Source organism: Lepidochelys kempii, chromosome 4 (genome assembly GCF_965140265.1).
Source record: "Lepidochelys kempii isolate rLepKem1 chromosome 4, rLepKem1.hap2, whole genome shotgun sequence".
NCBI lineage: Eukaryota > Metazoa > Chordata > Testudines > Cheloniidae > Lepidochelys > Lepidochelys kempii.
Genome location: NC_133259.1, coordinates 52,458,974 through 52,484,400, shown reverse-complemented (window position 1 = coordinate 52,484,400; position 25,427 = coordinate 52,458,974). Strand labels below are relative to the sequence as shown.

The 25,427-nt window shown below is 40.7% G+C and overlaps 1 protein-coding gene across 2 annotated transcripts in view; it reads left to right on the top strand.

The window, feature by feature from the left end:
• The window catches only part of INPP4B (inositol polyphosphate-4-phosphatase type II B), a 486,205-nt gene that overhangs the window by 92,138 nt on the left and 368,640 nt on the right, over nt 1-25,427 (top strand). For both annotated transcript variants that reach the window (XM_073341213.1, XM_073341212.1), the window contains exon 4: nt 24,376-24,719. The gene's annotated coding sequence lies outside the window, so the exon portion shown is untranslated. The remainder of the gene's footprint in view (nt 1-24,375; nt 24,720-25,427) is intronic.

Below are 25,427 nucleotides of genomic sequence, written 5' to 3'. Positions count from 1 at the left end.
TGTGTGCATCCATAATAAAAAAAAAAACAATAGAATAAAGAGAAAGCAGATACTGACTTTAATTGAAGTGAAGATCAAGTATATTAACCTAAGAGGTAAATGTTGACTTTCTTCTCCAAGGGACAATAAACTTTATGGTGTACTGGAACGTGTATTATCATGAACATTTTGTGTTTATCAGACATATCTACTGATATTTTAATTATGGCTATTCACTTTTTAAGTGTAACAGATTTTTTTTCTCTTATGTTTAACTCTTAATGGGAGATGATAAAGGGATAAACACATTAATTCCACTCCTGAAGAGCCAGTTATGAAGCAGAAATTTGCATATGTTATGAGTCTTAATGTTGTTCCAGGCTACTGAAGAGGTAAATAGTAGCTATTTCTTGATGTGTATGAGTGTTTTCAGCCAATTATGAGGCAGGGTTCTCTTCTTTAAATAAAAGAATATATGGTACACAGAGATGTTTAAGACTAAGATCATGATAATCCATTACAACTAAGTAAGAAAGTTTGATATGTCTATCAAACTTATTTCAGTGCAGTAATATTGGAGTGTGATTGATTTGCATTCTTGTCAGATGTAACACCTCAGAAAAGATTTACAATTGGAAATTTAGAAGAAAAACTCAAAGTGGGATTAGACACATGTATCTGTAATCAAATAAAATAGTTTTTTGTAGAGGTAAAATCCATTAACTTTCTAGTCATGACCATGGCTGGATTAATAGCGCTCACTGTGACAGTGTTCACGGATATTTTATTTAGTGTGATGCTACTCAGTGTAGATGAGCTGAAGAGCCAGTGTCATTGAATAATGTCACAGATAGACAAAAAATAATTGCAGTGATGCCCTGGCAATGCAGTGCTCTTCTGCCACACATAAAAATTGCGGTATTATGCCCATACAAAGCACATGAGATCTTTTTATAGGGGAGAAGGCAACATGCTGCATTTATTGAGAATACAGCAGTTAGCATATGCTTTTCAGTCACACACCCACCCCTCCCCCACCCCCCCACACACCCTGTACACAGTCCTGCCAGTCGATGTTAGTTACTAGTCCAGAGTCTGGTTTAATCTAGTGGCCAGCCAGATTGATTGCAGAGGGGAGCCGGGCAGAGGTGAAAGTAAGCCGGTACTCCCCGGTACGGCGTACCGGCAAGAGCTGGTGCACCGTACTGGGACAGCCTGGCTTCCCCAGGGGGCAATTTAAAGGGCCTGGGGCTCCCAGCAGTGGCTGGAGCGCCAGGCCCTTTAAATTGCCTCCAGAGCCCCACTGCTGGAGCCCTGGGGTAGTGGTGGCGGGGCTCCGGAGGCTATTTAAAGGGCCCAGGTTTCCCCTGCTTCTACCGCCCCGGCCCTTTAAATAGCTCCTGGATCCCCTGCTACTCCAGGGCTCTGGAGGCTATTTAAAGGGCCTGTGGCTCCTCTGCTTCTACCACCCCGGTCCTTTAAATAGCCACTGGAGCCCCGCTGCTTCCCCAGGGCTCCGGCGGTTAATTAAAGGACTAGGGCAGTAGAAGCAGAGGAGCCCCGGGGCCTTTAAATAGCCGCCAGAGCCTCGGGCTGCTGCTGCTACCCCGGTGGGGGAGGAGGGGAGAAGGAGGAGGAGGAGGGGCACTTACCTTACAGGGTGGGCTGGGGCTGGCTCTGACCCCCTCAGCCCTGCCCCTTCTGGGGGCCAGAGCTGGCCCCAGCATACCAGTAAGTCACTCAACTTACTTTCACCGCTGGAGCTGGGCTTTGTCAATCATGTTCCGATGCTTCTGGAGTTGGTGGCAAGACAAACCCAAAGTCCCATGGCAAAGCACTCTGTTCTTATAGTCCTTTTTCTCCGTTGAAGTCTGTGGATTTTGCTGTGTCAGTTTTTGACTGGTTACTCCTTAATTGGTGTTCTCTTTTGATGTTAACATTCCAGAAAACCTCTGAGTGGGTCATTCTGTCCTGGATTGATTTAATCAATTGTCTTGTCTTTAGGGTTGCCAGCTTCCACCTCAGGATCGTCAAGCTGCCTTCCCTGAATCCTGGATGCACACTGATGGTTCTCTGGCTTTGTTAAGTCTCTTCAGTCCTCCTTCCTTGACCATCTGGCTATAACAATGGCCTTCACACCTTAACTTTTCCTGATGCATACATTCCTCATTTACTCAAACAGCCTTTTACAGAGGCTTTCAAAGATATACAAACAGCATTGTTTTATGTTGAACAAAAGACATTGTAAATTAAACCTTACTAAATCTTGTGACCAAAACAGTCCACACTGGGGCCTGGGCCTTCCACATGCCTCCTATCTCATTAACATAGACACAATACAAAATCCTGTCTCTTACTTACTAAACCTTAAAACAAAGAAATGTACATTTAACTAAAGGGTCTAATTTGTAATGCATATAGGAAACAAGACCCCATAGTAAACATTATAACTTATATCATACATTAATACATTTAATACATACTACATTATTGTAACTGTCAATTATTGTAACCTCTAATACAAATATAAAATCCTACGTCTACTGTGGTATGCTGTCAGAACATCTCCCTATGGTGATTTTGGTTATTCTTTGTCACTACATTCAGCATCCTGCCAGCTCTCTCTCCTTCCTTCTCCCTACAGGTTGTTCGGAGTGAATGGTGGTTTTTACCTCACTTCTCTGTTTTTCTTCATACTCCTCTACCAGCCACTCCTACTGCCGACTGTTTCGCAGGATGGAAAGTGATCCTGGTTTTACCATTCTGTTTGTTCAGTCTCTGCATGTTGCCTCAACTCTGTATTCACTGTGCCTGAAACCATGTAGAGTGAGGGCATGCTTATACTGGGGAAAATGCATTGTATTAGAAAACATGTTAACCAACAGAGCATTAAACATGACTTAGCCATTAGTATTGACAAGGATAGTGATTTTTAAAAATTTTAGCTGATGGTGATTGATCCTGGAGTCCTGACCCCCCACCATAACCAGCGAATATGTTTTGTGTCATGACTATTCTTGTTCACACTAAGGGTTAAGTTGTGTCTACCATCATTTTAGTTAATGTTTTCTAACACATTTTCCTAGTGTAGACATATGGTAATAGCCCTGTCTGAATCTACATATTACATTAGAGCCTTCTGAAAATTCCGTAAGAGCCCCAAAAAGAGTATTGCTGATGTGGTGTAATCTGGTTCCTTAAAATGGATATTTTACATTTCCAGATTCAAAACTCAATTAAACTTGAGTACTCCAGGCAGAGGACAATTTGTATCTACCCCAATACATGTTCCAAAAATTAACAAGCAAAAAACCCAATAAATCTTTATAAAATCCATCAAGTTCTGAGCATGAGACACAATAACGTTGATGCTGGTGGCTGCTAAAGCTTTTTTGGGACCAGCATTGGGATTCTCCCAAAACCTGATTAAAGGGTTGAGAATGGCTAAGGAGAGACTGGAAAGGCTTTGGGTTTAAAGATGAGAGAGCGGGAACAAAAATGCTATTGTGACTGAATATTCTTTCAACCAAGGTCACAAGAGATTCTGTACCAAAGGCTGATTTTTAAGAAAAAACCATTCACAATTTAAATAAGCAATGTAAGAAAAAATGAAATTTTTCTTTTAGATTTCCAAAATACCCATGATTTCCTTAGGCTATATTATGCAAACTCATGTCTTATGCCCTAATTAAAAGTTAACGTGGTTTAAGCCGGTGGTTCTCAAGCTTTTTTTCTGGGGACCACTTGAAAATTGCTGAGGGTCTCGGAGGACCACTTAATGATCTTTCCAAATGTTGTTTGTACTGTTAGCTAATTATTGTAAAGCGCTTTGGATAAAAGCGCGATATAAAAAAACCTTAATAATAATTAAACTTTTTTGTTCTACAAATAAAAGCACACAACTCATATTTTAATATCAGCAGTCTTACCTTTCTAATGCTATGGATGTGCCCTCTCTCTCCCACTGTCGCAACTCTCAAGCTGGGGCTGGGAAGGAGGGCTGTCTCTCTTTCTCTGGCCGTTGCGGCCCTGCACGTCCCAAATTCCCCCTACCCTCTCTTCTCACCCCACTGCCCACCTACCCCAATTCCCCTCAAGGCCACCACCTCACCTTACATGTGCATCATCTCCAGGGTCAAGGCACCTAATTAGTGGAGCCACGCCTACATGGCACCACTAATTAGGTGGGTAGCCCTTCATTTTTCGTGTGCGGCCGCCCAGATGCGCACCTTAGAGGGAACTATACATGGACTACCTGAATGGAGCTCACGGACCACTGGTGGTTCACAGACCACAGTTTGAAAACCTCTGTTTTAAACAAATTTTGCATTTTCAAAATGTGGTTGTGTTAAGTATTTGCTTAGTGAAAATTAAAGCAGAGCTCTGTAAGGACATACGTTAGGCTTCTCTATCCAGCAGTCAGTGTTAAAATATTTTCATTCTTTGAATTTTTAAAAATTGGTAAAACGTGTGTTGCTAATATTTTACCAAAATGTAGTGCTCTGAATGAGGAGCAAGTTCAGTAAATACAGCTCTTGAGTTTTATCTGCTATGGCACCTGATGCTGAATGTTGCGTTCCCAGGATGTGTAACAGACAAAAGCTTCAGAGTAACAGCCGTGTTAGTCTGTATTCGCAAAAAGAAAAGGAGGACTTGTGGCACCTTAGAGATTAACCAATTTATTTGAGCATAAGCTTTCGTGAGCTACAGCTCACAAAAGCTTATGCTCAAATAAACAGACAAAAGCTTGTGATGTCATTGTCCATCTGTGCTTAAATCAGAAGAAAGGAGACCTGTTGGTTCAGATGTGGATAGTCCTCTCTCGTGTCTTGCTTATACACAATGTGTATGGTTGCCTCTAATTTTAAGAGTAGGTATTAAACAGTTTATTATATCCTATTTTATTGTAAAAAGAAAAAGAGTACTTGTGGCACCTTAGAGACTAACAAATTTATTTGAGCATAAGTTTTCGTGAGCTACAGTTCACTTCATCGGATGTATTAGTTTTATTTAAGTTTATAAGTGTTGTATAAATGAAAATTCATTGGCTGCACTTAGAAACAAATACTGTAAATAGTTATTAACAGCATTTCTAGTGTTGGTACCTGTATAATTTTTCATTTGTTGTTCAGTAGTGCAGGTCACAATAACTATGATGAAGATGCAGGTTAGGCCCTAGTCTCCAGTTGAAATTTGCAAGTCTTCGGTGCTTAGGGCATTCAGGGTTGTACACTTAATGTGGGAATTGTTTGAGACAGGGCAATTCTTCCTTAAGTTCAAGGGTCAGTAGCATACATGTTATGTTTGTGCCCCAAAATGGATGAAATGTGCTTATACTATACTCCAACTACAGTAATTGCATTAAATCTCTTGTGGAAAAATGTCTGAAGAGTACAAAATTGATAGGAGGGTGAAGGACAGTTTTCCACATCATTAAAACATTTGTTTTCAAATGTCACAAAGCAGATGAAATAAAGTAAATGGGATTATTGTTTCAAGGATAAAACTAAATTATAGAGCAGTAGAAAATCAAGAATACAATATGTGCCAAGTATATTTATTAAGACTGAATTACACATTGAACAGGAAGATAAAATGCAATGTACTTTAATACCCTGAATTTAGAAGTTACGTCAAGGGTAAATGAGAGAGAGAGTGCTAATCAAAATAAACTCAATTAACATGAATACCGATAACTTAAAAAGACACATTTTGTATTTAGAGTTAGGCATGTGACTCCCTTGTCTGGGATAATTTGGAAACATCTGAGGAATATTTACAACTCCAGTGGGAGGGTGTTTAGGCAGTGTGAATGCATCCCTTGTGGACAATGTATTTTGTTGGAGGGAGGCATTCAAATTAGGCAGCTTGGAAAATCCCACTCTGAGATTTGAAAACCCACTGCTCATTAATTTTAATGGGGCATCCAAATCACTTAGGGAGCATTGACAATTTCAGCTGTATTCTCTGGACTAGACTGTGAAGCTCTGCTGTATTTCCATGGCCTGCTGATGGGAAAGATCTTGTATAGATTCTGCCATTGGAGGATCAGTAAGGTATCGTGTCAGGCAGAACTAGTCACTGTTGGAGTGGTGGTGGTGGTGGGGGCACAGTATGAAAAGAGAAAGCAGCCATCCACAAAATGCATATTTTGAAACCTGGAATTTCTGGTGCTGATGTTATTCTGAATTGGATGCTGAACAGACCTGTAAGATTATGGCTACAATACCACAAAAGGAAGCCTAACGGTCATTCTGTGTGGTTATATACTTCTGGTTTGTGGTGGGTGAACCTCAAAAAGTACAAACTTGACTGAACATCTTTGGTTTTGAAATCTTTCCACTATGTTTTATTATGTTTTTTGCCTGGAAAATTGAAGACTCTCTGGTATTATAGTGCCTGGAATTTGGCTTCCAACGATTTGCAGCAGAACATGGTCAGTTGAAGGCTCCTGCATTTTGGAACTTGCTCCCTTCTACAGTGTGTCAAAACTTGAATTTCACACATTTCTGATCATAATGTGAGGTTTCTCCATTCATCTAGGCTTTTGTCTGAATGTCATTTTTCAGTGCTTTTTGAGTAGGCAAATTTTCTGTGAGGGGCGGCAAGCATCCAAGTGAGTTTTAATGATTGATAATTTTGATGTTTATGTATAATAGTGTTGTATGGCACCAAGGTTATATGTGCTATATAAACAAACAGGCAAAACTCTATTTGGCATATCAAGGGCGGAAGAAAATGCTGCAATGAGAGACTAAGAGATCAGTCGGTTTAGTTTATCAAAAAGAAGTTTGAGTGGTAACTTGATTAGTGTGTAAGTACCTTCATGGACAGAAGATACCAGGTGCTAAAGGGCTCTTTAATCTAGCAGAAAAAGGCATATCAAGAACCAATTGGCTGGAAGCTAATGCAAGACAAATTCAGACTAGAAATAAGGCATGCATTTTTAACCATCAGGATGATTAACTATTGGAATGAACTAGCAAGAGAGGTGCTGGATTCTCCATTTCTTGAATTCTTCAAGTCAAGACTTGATGTCTTACTGGAAGACACATGTTCAGTCAAACACAGTTATTGGGCTCAATACAGGGGTAACTGAGTGAAATTATATAGCCTGTGATATATAGGAGGTCAGACTAGATCAGTGGTTCTCAAAGCCAGTCCTCCGCTTGTTCAGGGAAAGCCCCGGCGGGCTGGACTGGTTTGTTTACCTGCCGCATCCGCAGGTTTGGCCGATCACGGCTCCCACTCCGGCTCCAAGGGTCCATTTTGGCCATAAAGACTATGAATCTATGAATATTGGATTCTTCAGTTTAGTCAAGAAGAATAACCCAGGAAGGTTTGTGGTTGCAGTGACTCTTAACCTGTGGCCTGCAGACTGCTTGCAGCCCAATCAGCACATAGCTGCGGCCCTTTGCAGACAAGGTCTAAAATTAAAAAAAACTGTGCATTTTTATTCTTCCCACTGGCAAGCACTGCCTGATGTAAATACTGTGTGAAGGGCCATATCCATGTTATTTTCTGCCTTTGTGGTTGCTAGTTTGGGTCAGCCTCTGTCAGGGTTCCCTCCCCACTCTGAACTCTAGGGTACAGATGTGGAGACCTGCATGAAAGACCCCCTAAACTTATTTCTACCAGCTTATGTGAAAAGCTTCCCCAAGGCACAAATCCTTCCTTGTCCTTGAATGAGTACTGCTGCCACCACCAAGTGAGTTAGACAAAGATTCAGGAAAAGGGCCACTTGGAGTTCCTGTTTCCCCAAAATATTCCTCCAAGCCCCTTCACCCCCTTTCCTGGGGAGGCTTGAGAATAATCTACCAACCAGGTAGTAAACAAGGTGAGCACAGACCATACCCTTGGGTTTTTAGGACACCAAAAACCAATCAGATTCTTAAAAAACAGAACTTTATTATAAAGAAAAAAAGGTAAAAGAAGCACCTCTGTAAAATCAGGATGGAAGGTAATTTTACAGGGTAATAAGACTTAAAACACAGAGGATTCCCCCCTACTCAAAACTTCAAAGTTACAAAAAACATGGATAAACCTCCCTCTTAGCACAGGGAAAATTCACAAGCTAAAACAAACGATAATCTAACACATTCCTTGCTATTACTTACTATTTCTGTAATATTAGATGTACCATTTCAGTAGGAGCTGGATTACTTGCTTGGTCTCTTTCTTTGTCTCCGAGAGAACACACACACAGTCCAAAACGAAGCCTTCCCCCCCACCCACCCCAGATTTGAAAGTATCTTCTTTCCCCATTGGTCCTTCTGGTCAGGTGCCAACTAGGTTAATCGAACTGATTAACCCCTTACAGGTAAGGGGATTCTGTACCTCTGGCCAAGAGGGATTTTATTTTATGGCATACATAAAGGTTGTTACCCTTCCCTTTATATTTATGACAACCTCTTTGCCTGCAGTGTGAGGGGCACACAAGGAGAAGGGGGGACTTGTTCTCTGGATTAGGTTACAGTATCTGTGCATTCAGCAGAATGGTTATTTAGCTCTATAAAACTAAAACAAAGCTAAAACTTACACATCTGAAAGACCAAGGAAACAGGCAATGAGCAGAACAAGTGGCTAATTGGGCTAGAACCATGCAGCCAAGCAGGTTGCAGTATGCAGTCCCAAGAACCTTTTCTGAACTCTCCCTTTAAAGAGGATAATTTTGAGGATTTTTTCAGGGGAGGGGGAAAGAGAAAAAGAGCTTACTTGAATTCAGTAGTTTGTGTGTGATGTATGTATGCGAACATGAATGAAAGACAGACAGAAGATAAACCCCACAGAAGCAACCAGAAAAGACCGCAAGGAAGCCTCCGAGGCAGCCATGAAGGCATGACCTTAAGTTAGATCAGCTGATATAGCAATGCAGACCTAACCCCCAGTGTAAATGTGGCTGTGTCGACAGAAGAGTGCTTCCATGGATGTAGCTAACTTTTGTTAAATTATTTTAAATATGCTATTCAGGTAGTGGTGTTCCTACACCAACAGAAAAAACCCCTCTGTTGGCATACACTGTCTACACTATGTCAGCATAGCTACACCAACATAGCTATGCTGCTATGGTCTCCGTAGCCTGAGAAAAGTTGACAGGGCGCTTTTGGTTAAAAGCTGGCTGGAAAAAGGCTTGGAACTTTGAGCAAAGAAACAATTGCCTGATGTTTGATTCCCATGGAGTTCAAGGAAACAGGTCTCTGTACGTTTTTTTGTAAACTAATAGGACTGCATCAAAGAAATACGTCACTTCATCATCACTGTCTCCTAACAGAAACAGTCTGCAAGACTGAGTTTTGGCTAACTGCTTGGGCAAAGGGTGCAACAGCTCTATTAAGTTTAACTAGCCCCAGGATAAGGCCACTTTTCTAAAGTATGCTCTCCATTGCTCTTGGAAGTGGTAGGGTTCCACTTCTTCCCTCAGGAACCATTCTACAGTCAAACTGCTTCCAATGTTAGGGATTTTGCCTCCTTGCTACTCATGCTAAATTTTGTTTTGCTCGGTTAGATTTTCTTATTCTTTGGATCAATTTAACTGTTCCTGCCTTGGTATTTATACTCTTCCAGCACTTACAGGTAGATGGTTAACATATTTCTCCACCACAAATAAATCTTCTAAAGGTATTGTGTTTAGTAGTTTTAGTCTTCCATCATAAATTAGTTTCTACAGCTAGTGAATTCTGCTTTTTCGAGTTCCCTTTAGTTTATCAATAGTTTTCTAGTACAGAGGTGCCCAGGACTGAGCACAGTATTCCGTCTTATCCACTGCTGGTTTTGCTTATTTTCAGAGGAAATCTGAGAATTGCTTAGATGGTGTCAATTTCAGTAATCCTCCCCCTTCTTCCCTTCTACAAATTTACAGGCTCCTGTTGTACTCACTACTGCTGTCTTCATACAGAATTTTTAGAAAGGGAAGAAAACCCTTTAGTAATGCTATACCCAAGCTTCTTCATTTTGGACGGTGTGTATCTCCCTAGGACTGGCTTTAGTTTAATATAATGCATACAGAGAGGGTTTCCCCTTGATCAGTGATATGATTATTATTTCTGTCGGTCAGTACGCTAATCATATCTATCAAAGGTACTTGTGGCCTCCATTATCATAGTATCTGAGCACATCACAGTCTTTTAGGTGTTTATCCTTACAGCACCCTTGTGAGGCATTTTACAGTTGGGGAACTGAAGCACACAGACAAACTGTGGCAGGTTAAATGTAAAGGTATTAAAAGACAGGCCAAGAAAAATTTGAGAAGCAACTTGCTAAAAATGCAAAAGCTTATGTAATTTTTTAAATGCATCAGAAGCAGGAAGCCTACCCAAGAGGAAATGCAGCCACCAGATGACCCAGGTGTTAAAGGAGCAATCAAGGAAGCCATGGCCATTGCAGAGAAGATAAATGAATTCTTTGCATCAGTCTTCACTGCAGAGAATATGCGGGAGATGCCCCAAAAGTACAGCGCTTATGTGGGTAATAAATCTGAAGTACTGTCCCAAATTGATGTGTCAATAGAAGAGGTTTTAGAAGAAATTGATAAACTAAACAGTAATAAGTAACCAGGGCCAAATGCTATTCAGATATGAAATTGGAGAGCTACTAACTGTAGTATGTAATCTATCACTGTAATCAACCTCAGCATATGCAGCCCAAAATTGCATTAGTATTTTAGCATACATATCATATTGCAAATGCATTTCTAATTTGCTGTGTAGTGTCACCATTTGATCTCTTTTCACATTACTGCTTTCGAGTATCTCTGTGCCATGAAATCCGTTTCTCCTTATTTATCCCCAAATATATTAGCTTGTATTTTTTAATGGTGAAACTTATCTTCCCATATTTCTAATCTCTTTGTTATTTCTCTGTGTACACTTGGGTATTCAGAAATAATTGCTTGTGGTTCAACAAGTTCACTAAGTAAAACCCGTAAGACTCTAAGATGCATATCATTTGGATTGGCTGCTGTTTTTTGGACATTTGATTTATCGGATAGTCCCTTACCTGCTTTTCTCAATAGAAATCTTCATTAGTACTATTCTCCATTCGTATTACCTTTATTTTTCTTGCTATAGATTGATTTTAAAATCAATCCAAGAATTTAGCCATTTTAGAATTATTGATTTACTCTCCCACCATGTTTTATTGCTGAGCATACTTTCTCTCCACTTCTTTCTTTCTTGATCTATTTGAAAATGATATTATTTTTCCAGTATTATATTGTACAGGGCTTTGAAGTTGTTTAGTGCTGCATATTTGCTAAATATTATGAATTTTATGATTTCCTTTACTTTTGAATTGTATCTTCTCTTCTGTAAAAACATTTGCACCTGCTTTTTTCTGTTTGTCTTCAGCTTTTACTCATTAGTGATAATAATCTTGTGACAATTACCTCATTATGTTTCAATTTTGCTCATTTGATGTACTCTCCATAATTTGGTTATCATTGTTAACTCACATTTGCTTATTTCTTATAGTTTCTTAATGTCTAGATACAAGTGCATGCATATGCCTTTTTTATTCTTTTTAATCATCATCTGAAATACAACTCTGCTGTGGCTCCTTTTTATTATTCGATTGGAAGTAGAAGACAAACATTTTTAATTTTTTTTTAAAGAAGTCCGGTTATCTCCTTTGCTATCAGCTTTGAAGCTTCACTAATTAACCTTGCTTTAAATTTTTTAAAATATACTAAATACTGATCAGAACAAACTATACTCACCTTACGGTCAGTTCTTTAAGCCCTCTTTCATTTCTCCCTGAACTCCCATTGCCTCTGAGAGTTACTTATTTTACCCGAATAAAGAGTGCCAGATTTGGCCCTCAGAATGCTTAATTATTAACTTACAGAAGACTATTTCTGTTACAAAGTTTAACAAGTAATTATATTACTTATCTCACATAGGTGATTGTTTTTAGGCTATATAATCCCTGTGTGTGTTATAAAAATAGGAGACTTTATCCCCAATTTTAGAGAGAACCAAATTGTCCAGCTTTTCATGTTTTGGTAGGAAGCTATTTGAAACCCAGGCAATGGAGCAAGGTCAGTTTCTCTCTCATTTATTCTACATCTCTCATTTATTCTACTTCCTGTTCTCCCACTTTGAACATCTTACATTTTCTAGCATTTGTTATAACATTTTTTCCTGATTTTAAGGATGGAACATTGAGCAAATTCTGAAGCTGCCTGAGATGCTCAGTAATATGTCAGGGAGGAGGAGCTTTAATAATAGTAGTAGAAGTTACTTATTATATAACTTTATTACATTCTACTTCAACTGTCTTCATGTGAATCTAGTAGTGACAGGTGCTATATAGAATCACTCTAGAGACTGACATCTCTACCTACAGCACATGTACAAGGCAGGCTTCCCCACACTGCCCTGCTGATAGACCTCAACCAAGGCACAGAGGGACTGCCTCTAGGGTACACAGGGTAGTTTAGTCATCATGCCCCAGTTGTTGGACTTTCTGGCTGATCCTCAGTTTCCCTGGATACCAATCCACGTTCCACCATTGTTATGGTATCTCATCTATGATTTATCCATTTTTTTTCTCTTTCACTTGCCTTACTTTTTCAAGATCTATTCTCTTTTATTTTGCTTTCTGTTTGTCCTCATTTTTTCTCTTCCCTACCTTTTCCCCTGCTCTCTCTTCCCTGTTTCTGATCCCTTTCTTCTCCTTTCTGACCTTCTGTGTCAAGTTCCAAGTTCTCTGCCTCTCTCTCTCAAACTTCACTTCTCCGTCTCTTTTCCAGTTCCTTGATCTCTCTCCCTTCCAACCCCTCCAATTTCCTTCTCTGGTTTTGGTTTTGCCTTTTTGTCTTCTCCTGGTGATGTCTCTTTTCTGTCCCTTTCAAAGTGATCCACGCTGTGTGGGTGGATCATGGGTGGGTAGGTTTGTAAATAATCTCTAGCATGTCTCTGTTCGATGTCCTGTGTTGCATTAAAAATTATTAAACTTGATGGACTTTTACATCTATATATTATAATAATAATTACTAGTTATTAATCAAAACAGCCAGATGTGAAACTAAAATGATAAATTAATCATTGTCACTGGGTAGTTATTATTTACTATACAAAATGAAAGTTACAATATTTGAATAAGAGGCTGAATATATTAAAAGTCTAGCTGCTTTCCTTTAGTCTGCTGCATTAGGGTCTGTTTACAAACTACCATTAATATACCACAATGCCTGAACATTCAAGTTGCTTCAACACCCACTGACCAATCAGCACTTCACAGGAAATACTCTGGGCATCATAGGACTCAGTTTTAATCACCTGCAACTAAGGTGTCATCATGTCTTTAACCCAAACATTCTGTGATTAGCCAAATTATTATTTTTCCAGTAAATCAAGCAACCACATCTCTTGCCTTACCATCTCTGATCATCTTCAGATTTTAAGTTTAGAAACAATATTTTAGAAAGCTTGGTTTAATTGATATCCAGAGCTAAAGAAATACCTTTCAACTGAGAGTACAGCAGAGTTTCTTCCTACCTATATAGAATGTAGCTTTCAGCAAATAATTTTGAGGGCATATGCAGTGAATGCATTAATGTGATTTCATAGCGAGCTTCCTTGTACATCAAAGCCTTTAATTTAAATAAATACAATGCACAAGCTATGGATTTAAATTATTAGTTATTCTTTCTAAAGATACACTGGCAAAGTTGAGAGGTTTCAAATTATCCTGCTCTAAAATAATTTTAAAATAGGTTTTTTTCCCATCAGGAAGGCTATCTGCTCTTTCAAAAAGATGGTCACAGCATTGTTAAAATGCCAAGTACTCCATTGGCTTATCCCACTGTCATGATTCCTTCCCCATTCTGAACTCTAGGGTACTGATGTGGGGACCTGCATGAAAGACCTCCTAAGCTTATTCTTACCAGCTTGGGTTAAAAACGTCCCCAAGGTACAAACTTTGCCTTGTCCTTGAACCCTATGCTGCCACCACCAAGCGTTTTAAACAAAGAATAGGGAAAGAGTCCACTTGGAGACATCTTCCCCCAAAATATCCCCCACAAGCCCTACACTCCCTTTCCTGGGGAAGGCTTGATAAGAATCCTCACCAATTTGTACAGGTGAACACCGACCGAAACCCTTGGATCTTAAGAATAATGAAAAATCAATCAGGTTCTTAAAAGAAGAATTTTAATTAAAGAAAAGGTAAGCGAATCACCTCTGTAAAATCAGGATGGTAAATACCTTACAGGGTAATCAGCTTCAAAACAAAGAGAATCCCTCTAGGTAAAACCTTAAGTTACAAAAAGACACAAGAACAGGAATAAACGTTCCATCCAGCACAGCTTATTTTACCAGCCATTAAACAAAAGGAAATCTAACGCATTTCTAGCTAGATTACTTACTAACTTAACAGAACTCGTAAGGCTGCATTCCTGATCTGTTCCCAGCAAAAGCATCTCACACACACAGACAAACCCTTTGTTCCCCCCCACTCCAGATTTGAAAGTATCTTGTCCCCTCATTGGTCATTTTGGGTCAGGTGCCAGCAAGGTTAACTTAGCTTCTTAACCCTTTACAGGTAAAAGGACTTTGCCTCTGGCCAAGAGGGATTTTATAGCACTGTATACAGAAAGGTGGTTACCCTTCCCTTTATATTTATGACACCCACCAACCACTAACTCAAGATGCTATGGTTTTTGCAGTTGTAGGCACAATCAAGCACATTGTGCTGCCTCTTCATTCTATCTGCCTGCCTGGCTTCTGTGAGCAGTTAGAATACTGAAAGGTCTACGATATGTTTGTACGTTTGTATGGTTATGTTTCAGAACTGTGTGTGCTCAAAAGAACAGAAGAGGTAGAGAGATCATAAGGAAAATGTTCACCCAAACACCCACAAAATGAACATTAAATGGTGCATCTAATTTTACGTCTATCCGCCTGGGCAGACTCTTCCTTGCCCTATAATTATAAGTTTACTCAGTTTTGGAGCTGTCAGCTGAGAGCTCTCTTCAGCTCACACTGGGCCAGTCTGCCCCTTCACTTGCTATTCAGTTCAGGAGGAAATTGCTCTCCATATTCTGCTTTTTGATGTGTGGGAGAAAAGGACTTGTTTCCCTTGAGGTCATCCCTCATTTCTCCAACTCCCATATATTACATTTGAGTGTTTGGGGTATTCTGAGGTTGGGAAGGGTTGAGCATCGGCGCAGAGACAAAATGCCTACATAATGGTGTAGCCCTAAGGATTGGCTTAGGCATCTCTGGTAGTCCTGGATTTCATGTGGCAATATACTATGTGTATATTATACTGGTTTTCAATCTTGAGACGGCAGTTGGTTCATGAAGTTGAAATCTTATAGTGTAGAGCAGGGGTGGGCAAACTACGGTCCTTCAGATGTTTTAATCTGACCCTCAAGCTCCAGCTGGGGAGTGGGGTCTGGGGCTTGCCCTGCTCCATCTGTGCTGTGGCTCCTGGAAGCAGTAGCATGTTGCCCCTCTGGCTTCTACGCGTAGGGACAGACAGGGGGATCCGCACACTGCCCCTGCCCCAAGTGCCATCCCTGCAGCTCCGATTGGCTGCCCTCCAAACCCCTCCCATGCTCTGAACCCCTCGGTCCCACCCTCCTGCACCCCAAAGTCCATATCCCCAGCCGGAGCCCTCACCCTTCCACCTGCACCTCAAGCCCTTGCCCCAGACTGGAGCCCCCTTCTGCACCCTGAACTCCTCATTTCTTCTCCCCCCCCAACAAACTTGCACCCCAGCCGGAGCCCTCACTGCCTCCCGCACCCCAACCCCCAATTTCATGAGCATTCATGGCCTGCCATACAATTTCCATACCCAGATGTGGCCCTCGGGCCAAAAAGTTTGCCCACCCCGGTATAGAGTATATTGTAGTATAGTGTCTACTTATTTAAAACATCCACTTAGCCCTGTTTTTCAGTGCTCACACTGTTTTGTGCTCCTCGTCACAGCCCATATGTGTGATACAGCATACAAGTTCATTTGCTTTTGCTGTTTCTATTTGAGCACTTTTAAAACAAATAAACCTGTCACACAGAGTAAATACATTTTCTTTGCAGCAGAACAAAACATTAGACATGCCATGTTACAGTGGAGTCCTATCACATAAAAATACCTGTCACAAGAATAAATCAGTTAAAAATATAAACAACCTATGCACCAAGATGAATCATGGTAGTAGAATGATCTGTTATAGGAATTGACATATTCAAAGAATGCTCCTTAGTGCAGCGAACATCAGCTTAAATAGAAAATCAGTTGAAATTCAGAGAGAGAACCTGTGGGGCTCCAGCACTGCAGAATGTCACCGTGGATGGCTCAGCAGGTAGCGATCTGAAACTGCTGCCACTGAGCTGCTTATTTGTCTCCATTAACAAAAATAAACAAACATCAATACCTAAAAATTATGCAAAAAGTGTGTATGAGAAAATATGCTCCTACTTCCGTTACCCAACTTGCCTTTTCCTTGCCCCTGTTTGTTTACTTCAGACACCTGCTACCTGTTGTCTTAAACTAAGATTGTAAGCTTTTTTGGTCTTTTACTATACGTCTAAACAGTACCAATCACAGTGGGGCCCTTACCTCCTTGAGGCCTTAACAGGCTTCTGCAAGGCAAATACATAAATAATAATAGTTAATAATATTCCTAAGTTGACGCAAAGAACACAGTGAACTAGGGGAGGTCCTATATTAGGAAAATCCCGAATGCAAGGAAAAATACAAAGACCTATGGTAAATAAGAATCTTGTAGTTTAACTTTACCCTCAGAAAATTCCCAGTTGCCTTGGTAGAGTGGTTATGAAATCACAGTGTGCAGAGAACTTGCTGGTGATTCTTGGGCAGTGGTTCTAACTACTCCTTGTTTTTATTGATGAAATTGTGTTTATACTATAGCTAAACATCTTTAAATAAATTCCTGAGATTAATTTTCCACATGAGCAATTCCCACACAGTTGCATCAGTAAAGTGTGTTACATGATTGTGAGTGAGAGGAGAGGTTGCCCACAGAATGGAGAAATTTGAGAGACTCTGCCTTGAAGAATGTCTTACACAATTAAAAAGATGGTTTGGTAGTTTTAGGCCTGCTTAAACTGCTTATGCTGCTTTAAGGCCATTGATTGATTTAAAGTGCAAACAGTATTACGTGATAAAAATGGCAGGAGGTGAGGCAGAAAGGCTTGCCATGGGTGGAAGGTGCTTATGCTGCCTTAAAATTGACACTATTAGAAAGGTATGGAAATATATGCTTGGTATTGAAAGCAAAGCAAAATGAACCGGCCTCTTTAGTGTGTAGCTTATGAATGATAATAGGTATCGATCTATCCATCCATCTTTGTACACCAAGAACGGAAGGGTGGTGGTGGTGAGAAAATAGAACAGGTTGTGTTATAGGGAAGCAAATGATATATAAAATGGAGAGAGAACATGCACACGCGCGTGCACACACACACACGAAGGATATGCTCTGGTCTGTGAAAGAAGGAAAAAAGTTGCATTTCAATTAAATAAAGTGCTTAGAGGAAGAATGGAGGGAGGGAAGAAGTAAGAAATAACAGCTGTTACTGAAGTTTATTTAATTTATACAAACTACTTCTTACATTTTGTTTCATTTTTCTATAAGACGGTGGAAACAGTGGAGGGAAACAAATAGCAGAAAATTATTGTAATTATTATAAGGTGGGTAGAAAGCTGGCTAGATTGTCGGGCTCAACGGGTAGTGATCAATGGCTCCATGTCTAGTTGGCAGCTGGTATCAAGTGGAGTGCCCCAAGGGTCGGTCCTGGGGCCGGGTTTATTCAATATCTTCATAAATGATCTGGAGGATGGTGTGGATTGCACTCTCAGCAAATTTGCGGATGATACTAAACTGGGAGGAGTGGTAGATACGCTGGAGGGGAGGGATAGGATACAGAAGGACCTAGACCAATTGGAAGATTGGGCCAAAAGGAATCTGATGAGGTTCAATAAGGATAAGTGCAGGGTCCTGCACGTAGGATGGAAGAACCCAATGCACAGCTACAGACTAGGGACCGAATGGCTAGGCAGCAGTTCTGCGGAAAAGGACCTAGGGGTGACAGTGGACGAGAAGCTGGATATGAGTCAGCAGTGTGCCCTTGTTGCCAAGAAGGCCAATGGCATTTTGGGATGTATAAGTAGGGGCATAGCGAGCAGATCGAGGGACGTGATCGTTCCCCTCTATTCGACATTGGTGAGGCCTCATCTGGAGTACTGTGTCCAGTTTTGGGCCCCACAGTTCAAGAAGGATGTGGATAAATTGGAGGGAGTCCAGCGAAGGGCAACAAAAATGATTAGGGGACTGGAACACATGAGTTATGAGGAGAGGCTGAGGGAGCTGGGATTGTTTAGCCTGCAGAAGAGAAGAATGAGGGGGGATTTGATAGCTGCTTTCAACTACCTGAAAGGGGGTTCCAAAGAGGATGGCTCTAGACTGTTCTCAATGGTAGCAGATGACAGAACGAGGAGTAATGGTCTCAAGTTGCAGTGGGGGAGGTTTAGATTGGATATTAGGAAAAACTTTTTCACTAAGAGGGTGGTGAAACACTGGAATGAGTTACCTAGGGAGGTGGTAGAATCTCCTTCCTTAGAGGTTTTTAAGGTCAGGCTTGACAAAGCCCTGGCTGGGATGATTTAACTGGGAATTGGTCCTGCTTTGAGCAGGGGGTTGGACTAGATGACCTTCTGGGGTCCCTTCCAACCCTGATATTCTATGATTCTATGATTGTTGACTGTCCTGGTGTGAAGATGCTGTGTCAGTGATTGTACATCAAACTACAATGTAAGCAAATAGATAAATATACATGTCATATGGCAGATGGAATTTCCCGCACCCCCCCTCAATTTCAGATGCTGTGTCAGATGGTGATTACTTAAGAATTAATATATTTTTTTACTAAAATGCACTTTTAGTTTTTATTTGAACTGCTACCTGAATGCAAATATTTCTAGCATTTGATACTTTGATTTTTAATATTATTGTCTTGTCTTGTGTTTTGGTATTACCAATAATAATATAATCCAGGATCTACCAAACAGTGTCTGACCTCGGATCAGAATCTCCAGCTCAACAGTGCAAAAGTTTCACCAGGGCAAATAAGCCTTGATGTACCTCTGTTTACTCCTGAGGGTGCCAAAATATTAAAAGTTCTGCACCAAAAGAATAAAAATTCTGCACACAGTATTTTAAAATTCTGCAAATTTTATTTGTCAATGAATAATTGTGGAGGGTCCAGCAAAGCAGTGGGAAGCAGAGGCCACTGGCTGCATGGAGATCAGCTGCTGCTCCCACCCTTCCCAGGACAGGGACTCTGTGATGAGGCTGCACCTGACTTTGACACAGTGCAAGGGTAGTATTGCCACCTGTCCAGTTTTTAGCTTCTGTGTCCAGATGCCATTTAGAGTTGACAGATGCCCGGTTTTCTACTGGAACGCCTAGGGGACCTGGCAGTGTCCAGTTAGATGTACTGGCCGGCCCCCAAAAGTCCAGTTACCTGGCAGCAGGTCATTAACCGGCAGCAGGCCTTGCTTAGCTCAGGCTGCCTCCTAACTGCAGACAGGCTCCTTGTCAGGCTGCAGCAGCTCCTATCAGGGAGCCCAGCTGGGTCAGAGGGGGAAGGAGGTGGAGATGATCCAGTGAGTGATGGGGAAGGGGCCTTGGGTAAAGAGCTGGAGAAAGCGGTGGGGCCTTGAGGGAAGCGGGCAGGGCATTGGGGGAAGAGGTGGAGCAGGGGCATGGCCTTGGGGGGAAGAGGCGGGATGGGGCATGGCAGCTCAGTGTGGGATTTGGATGCACAGGGGCTTGTTGAGGTGTTCTGGGTGCAGGGGCAATTGGGACTCTGCAGGGGAGTCCAGGGGAAGGTGGTTGGGGCTTGGTGGGGAGTGGGTATGGATGTGGGGGAGGCTCTGTGTGTGGGGGGTCTGGGTGCTGGGGGAGTGGGGCTTGGTAGGGTAGGGGTCCATGTGAAGCTGGTTGGGGCTCAGTGGGGTGCGGTTCCAGGTGCAGGGAGGGGGGCTTGTTGAGGTGGGGGTTTGGTGGGCCTGCTTAATGGGGCTCCTGCATTCCTGTCTCCTTCTCTTTCTCAAACTACGTCCATGGGCGTCCCTAGCCCCACCCGCGCAAGGTGATTTACCTCTCCATCGTCTGCTCCGGGTGCCGGAAACGAGGCACCTGCACTGTTGGGGAGGGGCGCAGGACCGCTCTTGTGGCTTCTCTTTGTTTACTCATAATTTTCTGCAAGGAAACAAAGAAATCTGTAGGGGACATGAATTCTGTGTGCACACAGTGGCACAGAATTCCCTTAGGAGTATCTATTGCAGTCAGTAGAGACAAACTAGATCAATTTGACTCATCCTGTATTCTCAGTTTAGTGGAGCTACATCAGTTTACACTAGCTGAAGATCTGACATAATTGGCCAAATTCACTGCTGCCGTAACTGCAGTGAATAAAATTCTCGTGGATTTAGGAGAATATACAGTGCGCTGTATGTTTTGTCCTTTTTCATTCTAATTCTGTTGGTAGTATAACCCAATTTTATTTCGATCATTTGTCTAAAACCTGTCATTTGTCTATATCTCTGCTATGGAAATTTGTACCAGAGAACAGAAAAAGTGGAATTGAACTTTTTGATTAGTGGGCTAGATTCTCCAGGCTGAGTGAGCTGCATTTGGCAGAGGACCGATGGAGTAAAGGCAAAAATGACCTTATGCCATCATTGTGGTTTCCTGATTCAGAGTTAGTCAAGCCCCTAGCTCAGTTTAGTGCTGCTCTAAGTTGTGTCTAGCTGCTCACAGGCCCAAGGGATTGTACCAGTTATTTGTGCCTTTTGGACTGCAGAAGCACTCCAGCCATGCCTTTTGTTCCTTACAGTGCCAGGAATCTTAAAGAAACAATGGTCTGCGGTGGGAAATCTCCAGTTAGCTAGTTAAGCCAACGTTGTGGCACCTTTGTACTGTCAGAATGGTATAGACACACAGCAGAGCTGAGGATCTGGCCCTATGTGTCATCTTTTTGTTTTAGTATAGTTCAGATTACTGTAGGTATACTGTGGTGACAGGATTATGTAAATTGAAAAGTTAGCATTACTTGTCCCAAGTATCTGAGCAACCTTGGTAACCATTTAGAAGTTTTAGTTTCAATTTAATCAACTTCTTTACTTGATCCCAAGTCTTTTAATTTTTAAATTACATTGAAGAGATTATTTGAATACATGTTCCTTTATAGCAAGTTTGTCATGTAAATTTATGCTCTAAGAAGGATGCTGATTACATTAGAGACAGTATCCTTTTCTTTGCTTGTAAGTGATTTAAAATTATTTTCCATGTATCAGCCAGTCCACGGAGCTCTGTAAGCACTCAGCAACAAATTGTTTTATTTTAAGTGATAAATAGTTGGTCTGAGAAAATAAATGACATTTCAGAATGTTGCATTTTTAAGTGGAAATTGGTTGTTTAATTGGGGTGTGTGGTGGGATGGCGAGTTTGAGAGGAACAATAAATTAAGCAATAAATCTGCTGCACCCTGTTGTGGAAGCGTTGAGGGACATCTGAGAAGGTGATATAAACATGCCCATAATAAGTGTCAACATTTCCAGAATTATTTTATGATGTATTATTTGTTTACAGTCATCCTCCTGTTAAAATAATCACATTGTATATACAATGCAGAAGCATGACATTGTTTTTAGTTTTCTTTGTGTATACTGATGTGAAAAATTGCAGATAACTTCCTGAGTTATTGTTTCAAACCTGAATGACAGAACTGGGATCCGGCATGTAATCTCCTGGGGAAAGTCAAATGCATACTAGCCCAGCAGGAATTATGTCCTATGCTAGCTAATATTTTAGCATTTTATTTTAAAGCCTAAACTGTTGAAATTTGGAGCAAAGAAAAAGAGGAGCCAATTTATAAATGGTTTAAGCCTATTGGCATTTCAGTATGAATATTTTAGAGTTTATTTTCTTTACACATTTCTTACATATTCTGTACAGTGTAGTATGTAGTTGAATTTTTTTAAAGGCTTTTTAAAATATGGGAATCTGTCGTACTGGGGGTACTCTAGAGGATGCTATGGGCTTCTTGGAGACACTTTTATCTATTATTTATAATCCATTGAGGTCAGAAGTTGTGATTTTTAACATTTCTCAGTTTTCCATCACAATATACTGCAAAATTAATTGCTTTAGCCCTGGCACTCATCGTGCCTGTTTCTTCTTCTCGGTACTTCAAACCGTCTGAAACTCCAAAATAATGTGGTCAATTGAAAGTTGAAGCCTCCAAGGCTAACTACTTTGTGCTTCAGAATATTGGGTGTGTGCGTTTTAATAGGAATTCTTCAAGTGGATCTTTTGAACATCTAGTTTAGATAAATAATTTACAAATTATTTAAAGCTTTTGGGACAGTTTGGATAATACAGTTGTAAATTAGCGCAGAATTTGGTCCAATTTTAAATCACTTATTGGAGTACTGTGACAGATTCTTTGGTCTGCTCCATCTATTTGGGACAAAAGTGGACAGATGCTGGTTGTGTGTACAGCAGAGAATGTGCCTTGCAAAGACTAACTCTCTTCTGGTGTATAGAGCTTGTTCCTGCACCAGCCTGCCCCCCACCTTTTCCCATACTTCCAGCATAGGGCAAGGGAGGTAATGTTCTGGGAGGGGAAAAGGGAAGAAAATGAGACAGGCATAGCAGAGCTCTGCTCTATCTGCCATTGGCATAAGGTCCCTTAGGGACTAAGCTCCTCTAACTTCCTCCGGAGCTGGGCAGCACAGGATCAGGGGGTCACTACCATCTCCCTGCAGTGACCCCTCAGCTGCGGTGAAGAACTGAGCCCTGAAAGTGAGGTTGCACCCCCCCACCAATTGGTGCCTTTATGTCAAATTCAGCTATCTTACTGGTGTGAATCCAGAATAACTCCTGTAACTTCTTTTGAAGCTATTGGATTTTTACTTTGGAATTACACTGGGTGGAATAGAATATGGCTGTTTATTTTCCAGAATAGGACTGTCCTGTGGAAATCATAATAGTTACCAGCTTCAGATGCATTGCAGTTGATGTCTAATGTCTTCTATGGTTTATCAGGAGAATGCAGAGAAGCTTACAGGGTAAATCATATATATGCTTTCATCAGTTTATTTTTTTTAAGGATTCTGAAATTACTGTGTATAGAGACACTTTCCATAACATTCAGCGGGCTGTTAAAATGGAAAAATGCCACAGCTAAAAGGACTTACAACTATATTGTTTTGAAACCTGCTAAATTTCACCTTCCAAGATTTATCTGATGTCACAGGGGATTGTCTGTTTTAGGATAAAGGGAAGTTCTAAGAGCTACCAGGTGGTGCTAGAAAGGAAAAATTGCCAAAACAGTCATCAGGTGTTTCATTATCCTCTCTCCGATGGTTTTTCTCCAACCTTCAAAATATCAGCATCCTCCAAAATATCCAACAGGAGGCTGAAATTAACCTATGTCAACCTTAACCCACCATGGGTCAAATTTTCAGCAGGGCTCCTTATATGCTTCTGAACATGTTGGATAATTATGTGTGCAGATGTGGGGTTTTCAAGTACAAAATGAATGTATCCATAAAAAGAAGCCAGCACTTGCAATTACAGATTAACTGGGGATGCAATAAAATATTATTGCTTCTTAAAGAAAAAATGTTTTAAGCAATACATCCAGTACTAGGAATTAACTTTCCACATGATTTGGCTCTCTTCATTCATGAGCATTCATTCATTCAGGAGCATTTCCATGCTATAAAGGACCTGGGCTATAGTGAAGAAATTTAGACAGCTTCTGATGGCTTTCCTGGTAGCTAGGGAACCACTGTCAAATCCCAAAAAACTGAAAATGTCTTTATAGTAATCAAATAATAGATTGTACTACCAATGAATGAATTGGTTATCCCAGGGTCGGTTCCTTTCTATTTAATAAGCTAGAATTTGGTACAATGGAAGAACTTCTACAGTGAGCTAAGCCCTTGGTTATGTTAATATTCCTTTCCCCATCTCCCACCTCTGAAGACAGTTGAATTGTACAACAAGGCTCATCTCTGACCATTATGTTCATTTTGTGGATGTGTATGATTAATAATTCCATATGTAATCAAATCACACAGTAGCCTTACATTCTGTGATAAGCTCCAGCGAAGTGACTGATATATGCAGTAATCTATTAATATTTTCTACTTTGTATATGTATTATATATGTTTTTCCTATTCTCAAGGTATGAAAGAAAAAATAAATTAACTAGAGTGCACTACTTGAATGAACAACTTTCAAGAATAACCTGGATCTCATATTTGGTTATCTGATTAGAATATATAGTTATCCTGATTTTTTTGAGACAAAGTGAGTTATTGTTTTAATTTGTGTTGTATATCTTACTTTCAAGGACAAACTGTTGACCTGATCTGACTTGCACTAAACAATCTAAGGTGCACTGATTGACCATTGCATCAGACCAGAGGCTGTAAATGAAAAATGGCCTTCTGCCTCAGTTTGCTGATAAACATTTCCAAACAGCATATTTCCCAGTAAAGGCTTCGGAGAGGACACTTACAAATTTACTCCCGTGCATTTTTTGCAACTTAAGTGCAACTGGCTGAGCAGATCCAGAGCTGGAATTCAACCTCATGCCAAACCAGTGTGAAGATCACTTATTTTTTCCTGACTTTCAGGAATAGTGATAAGGAAGCTGAGTCTGGAAGGCAGTCTTCTTTCCATTTTCACCTTGAGGTAAGACAGCTGGTCAGATTTGCATACAAGACTATTAAATACAAGTATCATAATCTTAAGCACCTTGATCTGGATGAGTTAAATTTATGCTGACCTGGTAAGAAGCCAGGAAGGATGGTTCAGTTGGTTGGGGCACTAGCCTATGCCTTGAAAGATGTTGATTCAATTCCTTGCTTTGCCACAGACTTGTGTGATCTTTAGCAAGTCACTTGACATTTCTGTGCTTCAGTTCCCATCTGTAATCTGCGGATAATAGCACACCCTACCAGTCAGCGGTGTTGTGAGGATAACTACATTGAAGATTTCAGAGTAGCAGTCGTGTTAGTCTGGGAAAATCACAACAATCCTTGTTCCAAATAATTGTTCCCGACCTGGGGAAAAGAGCTGTTTTTCCTCTAGACTGCTTTATTACAATAGAGAATTGTGAATAGCAGCCCACTTCATATGTTCCATTCTATGCATCCGATGAAGTGGGCTGTAGCCCACGAAAGCTTATGCTCTAATAAATTTGTTAGTCCCTAAGGTGCCACAAGTACTCCTGTTCTTTTTACATTGAAGATTGTGAGGCACTCAGATTCTACAGTGATGGGGCCATATAAGTAACTTGGATAGGTAGAGGTAAATACATCAGAAGTATCCTGATAGATCTTTGAATTCTAAGAGAGTTTACAGCACACAATACCTGTGTCAGCGTTCATGAAAACGATT